Below are 5,149 nucleotides of genomic sequence, written 5' to 3'. Positions count from 1 at the left end.
TTGAGCTTAAGCCTCAATTAGTTTCTCTAATGCAACAGAATTGCAAGTTCCATGGACTTCCATTGGAAGATCCTCATCAGTTTTTAGCTGAATTCTTGCAAATCTGTGACACTGTCAAGACTAATGGGGTAGACCCTGAGGTCTATAGACTTATGCTATTCCCTTTTGCTGTAAGAGACAGAGCTAGGACATGGTTGGACTCACAACCTAAAGAAAGCCTGGACTCTTGGGAAAAGCTAGTCAATGCCTTTTTGGCAAAGTTCTTTCCACCTCAAAAATTGAGTAAGCTTAGAGTGAAAGTCCAAACCTTCAGACAGAAGGATGGAGAATCCCTCTATGAAGCTTGGGAAAGATACAAACAATTGATCAGAAAATGTCCATCTGACATGCTTTCTGAATGGAGCATCATAGGTATTTTCTATGATGGTCTCTCTGAACTATCCAAGATGTCTTTGGATAGCTCTGCTGGAGGATCTCTTCATCTGAAGAAGACGCCTACAGAAGCTCAAAGAGCTAATTGAAATGGTTGCAAATAACCAATTCATGTACACTTCTGAAAGAAATCCTGTGAACAATGGGACCAGTCAGAAGAAAGGAGTTCTTGAGATTGATGCTCTGAATGCCATACTGGCTCAGAATAAGATATTGACTCAACAAGTCAATTTGATTTCTCAAAGTCTGTCTGGAATGCAAAATGCACCAAGCAGTACTAAAGATGCTTCATCTAAAGAAGAAGCTTATGATCCTGAGAACCCTTCAATGGAAGAGGTGAATTACCTAGGAGAACCCTATGGAAACACCTATAATTCTTCATGGAGAAATCACCCAAATTTCTCATGGAAGAATCAAGAGAGACCTCAACAAGGTTTCAACAATAATGGTGGAAGAAACAGGTTTAGCAATGGCAAGCCTTTTCCATCATCTTCTCAGCAACAGACAGAGAATTCTAAGCAGAACCCCTCTGACTTAGCAACCATGGTCTCTGATCTAATCAAAACCACTCAAAGTTTCATGACTGAAACAAGATCCTCCATTAGGAATTTGGAGGCACAAGTGGGATAGCTGAGCAAGAAAGTTACTGAACTCCCTCCTAGTACTCTCCCAAGCAATACAGAAGAAAATTCAAAAGGAGAGTGCAAGGCCATCAACATGGCCGAATTTGGAGAGGAGGGAGAGGAAGTGAACGCCACTGAGGAAGACCTCAATGGGCGTGCACCAACCTCCAATGAGTTCCCTAATGAGGAACCATGGGAATCTGAGGCTCAAAATAAGACGATAGAGATTCCATTGGACTTACTTCTGCCTTTCATGAGCTCTGATGAGTATTCTTCCTCTGAAGATGATGAGTATGTCACTGAAGAGCAAGTTGTTAAATACCTTGGAGCAATCATGAAGCTAAATAACAAGTTATTTGGAAATGAGACTTGGGAGGATGAACCCCCTTTGCTCACCAAAGAACTGGATGACTTGTCTAGGCAGAGATTACCTCAAAAGAGACAAGATCCTGGGAAGTTTTCCATACCTTGTACCATAGGCACCATGACCTTCAAGAAGGCTCTGTGTGACTTAGGGTCAAGTGTAAACCTCATGCCTCTCTCTATAATGGAGAAGCTAGGGATCTTTGAGGTGCAAGCTGCAAGAATCTCACTAGAGATGGCAGACAACTCAAGAAAACAAGCTTATGGACTTATAGAGGATGTTTTGGTGAAGATTGAGGACCATTACATCCCTACTGATTTCATAGTCCTAGAGACTGGGAAGTGCATGGATGAATCCATCATCCTTGGCAGACCCTTCCTAGCCACAGCAAAGGCTGTGATTGATGTTGATGGAGGTGAGCTGATCATTCAAGTGAATGAAGAATCCTTTGTGTTTAAGGCTCAAGGATATCCCTCTGTCACCATGGAGAAGAAGCATGAAGAGCTTCTCTCAAATCAGAGTCAAACAGAGCCCCCACAGTCAAACTCTAAGTTTGGTGTTGGGAGGCCACAACCAAACTCTAAGTTTGGTGTTGAACCCCCACATTCAAACTCTAAGTTTGGTGTTGGGAGGTTCCAACATTGCTCTGAGTATCTGTGAGGCTCCATGAGAGCCCTCTGTCAAGCTACTGACATTAAAGAAGCGCTTGTTGGGAGGCAACCCAATGTTATATTTTATCTATTTCTCTTTGTTATTTTTTGTTATTTTGTAGGTTGATGATCATAAGAAGTCACAAAATCAATTAAAAAAGCAAAAACAGAATGAAAAACAGGAAGAAAAACAGCACACCCTGGAGGAAGAACCTACTGGCGTTTAAACGCCAGTAAGGCTAGCAGTTGGGCGTTTAACGCCCAGTCTGGCACCATTCTGAGCGTTTAACGCCAGAAAGGGGCACCAGACTGGCGTTAAATGCCAGGGAAGGGCAAGAACCTGGCGTTAAACGCCAGAAATGGGCACCAGCCCGGCGTTTAACGCCAGGATTGGCTCAAAACACGTTTTTGAATGCCATTTGGTGCAGGGATGACTTTTCCTTGACACCTAAGGATCCGTGGACCTCACAGGATCCCCACCAACCCCACCACTCTCTCTTTTCTTCATCACTCACCTCCATCCTTCATAAAACCCCACCTACCTCACCATTCAAATTCACACCACTTCTCCTCCTCTTTGGCCTAACACAAAGCCATTCCCTTCTTCTCATTTCTTCTTCTTCTACTCTCTTCTTTCTTCTCTTGCTCGAGGACGAGCAAACCTTTTAAGTTTGGTGTGGTAAAAGCATTGCTTTTTGTTTTTCCATAACCATTTATGGCATCCAAGGCCGGAGAAACCTCTAGAAAGAGGAAAGGAAAGGCAAAAGCTTTCACCTCCGAGTCATGAGAGATGGAGAGATTCATCTCAAGGGTGCATCAAGACCACTTCTATGAAGTTGTGGCCATGAAGAAGGGTCAACTTTGATCAAAAGGTTGGACCAAGTCCTCATAAATATCTGTGAAGAGGACGCCCAATGGAAGAGAAATTTAAGAGGGAAGCCGGTTCAACTGAGAAGGCATGACCTCAAGCCCATCACTAAGAAAAGGATGGAGCAAATAAGAGATCCTCCTCCTCATGAAAGTCCCTAAGATGCCTCAAGGGATGCACTTTCCTCCACAAGACTATTGGGAGCAAATTAACACCTCCCTAGGAGAATTGAGTTCCAACATGGGACAACTAAGGGTGGAGCACCAAGAACATTCCATCCTCCTCCATGAAATTAGAGAAGATCAAAGAATCATGAGAGAGGAGCAATAAAGACAAGGAAGAGACATTGAGGAGCTCAAGCACTCTATAAGATCTTCAAGAGAAAGAACAAGCCGCCATCACTGGGGTGGACCCGTTCTTTAATTTCCTTGTTCTTTATTTTTCTGTTTTTCGAAATTTTCATGCTTATGTTTGTCTATGTTTGTGTCTTAGTGTCTATGCCTTAAAGCTATGAATATGAATCCATCACCTTTCTTAAATGAAAACTGTTTTTATTACAAAAGAACAAGAAGTACAGGATTTCGAATTCATCTTTAAAACTAGCTTAATTAGTTTGATGTGGTGACAATACTTTTTGTTTTCTGAATGTATGCTTGAACAGTGCATATGTCTTTTGAATTTGTTGTTCATGAATGTTAAAATTGTTGGCTCTTGAAAGAATGATGAAAAAGGAGACATGTTACTGAGGATCTGAAAAATCATAAAAATGATTCTTGAAGCAAGAAAAAGCAGTGAATACAAAAAAAGAGAGAAGCAAGCGAAAAAAAAAACGAAAAAGGGGAGAAAAAGAAAAAGAAAGAAAAAGAAAGAAATAAAGTTGTGATCCAAGGCAAAAAGAGTGTGCTTAAGAACCCTGGACACCTCTAATTGGGGACTCTAGCAAAACTGAGTCACAATCTGAAAAGGTTCACCCAATTATGTGTCTGTGGCATGTATGTATCCGGTGGTAATACTGGAAGACAGAGTGCTTTGGGCCACGGCCAAGACTCATAAAGTAGCTGTGTTCAAGAATCATCATACTTAACTAAGGGAATCAATAACACTATCTGGATTCTGAGTTCCTAAAGAAGCCAATCATTCTGAATTTCAAGGGATAAAGTGAGATGCCAAAACTGTTCGGAGGCAAAAAGCTGCTAGTCCCGCTCATCTAATTTGGAGCTAAGTTTCATTGATAATTTGGAGTCTATAGTATATTCTCTTCTTTTTATCTTATTTGATTTTCAGTTGCTTGAGGACAAGCAACAATTTAAGTTTGGTGTTGTGATGAGCGGATAATTTATATGCTTTTTGGCATTGTTTTTAGTATGTTTTTAGTATGATCTAGTTAGTTTTTAGCATATTTTTATTAGTTTTTAGTTAAAATTCACTTTTCTGGACTTTACTATGAGTTTGTATGTTTTTCTGTGATTTCAGGTATTTTCTGGCTGAAATTGAAGGTTCTGAGCAAAAATCTGATTCAGAGACTGAAAAGGACTGCAGATGCTGTTGGATTCTGACCTCCCTGCACTCGAAGTGGATTTTCTGAAGCTACAGAAGCCCAATTGGCGCGCTCTCAACGGCGTTGGAAAGTAGACATCCTGGGCTTTCCAGCAATATATGATAGTTCATACTTTGCCCAAGATTTGATGGCCCAAACCGGCGTTCAAAGTCACCCTCAGAAATCCCAGCGTTAAACGCCGGAACCGGCACCTAAATGGGAGTTAAACGCCCAAACTGGCATAAAAGCTGGCGTTTAACTCCAAGAAAAGTCTCTGCACGAAAATGCTTCATTGCTCAGCCCAAGCACACACCAAGTGGGCCCGGAAGTGGATTTTTATGTCATTTACTCATCTTTGTACACCTTAGGCTTCTAGTTTTCTATAAGTAGGACCTTTGACTATTGTATTTTCATCTTGGTTCTTCTGGTTTCCTCTCTGGGGCCGAAACCAATGATCACTCTTGTTCTTATGTATTTTCAACGGTGGAGTTTCTACACACCATAGATTAAGGTGTGGAGCTCTGCTGTACCTCGAGTATTAATGCAATTACTATTGTTCTTCTATTCAATTCCGCTTGTTCTTTGTCCAAGATATCACTTGTTCTTCAACTTGATGAATGTGATGATCCGTGACACTCATCATCATTCTCACTTATGAACAAAGTGACTGACAAC

The 5,149-nt window shown here is 41.2% G+C and overlaps 1 non-coding gene across 1 annotated transcript; it reads right to left on the bottom strand.

The window, feature by feature from the left end:
- Nucleotides 1-284: 284 nt before the first annotated feature.
- Nucleotides 285-388, bottom strand: LOC130958795 (small nucleolar RNA R71). The gene has a single exon (XR_009077900.1). It is a non-coding gene; the product is annotated as a small nucleolar RNA R71 (small nucleolar RNA).
- Nucleotides 389-5,149: the final 4,761 nt, after the last annotated feature.

The sequence above is a fragment of the Arachis stenosperma genome, chromosome 10 (assembly GCF_014773155.1).
Source record: "Arachis stenosperma cultivar V10309 chromosome 10, arast.V10309.gnm1.PFL2, whole genome shotgun sequence".
NCBI lineage: Eukaryota > Viridiplantae > Streptophyta > Magnoliopsida > Fabales > Fabaceae > Arachis > Arachis stenosperma.
Note: the sequence above shows the minus strand (reverse complement) of the source record. Positions and strands in the feature narration are given on the sequence as shown.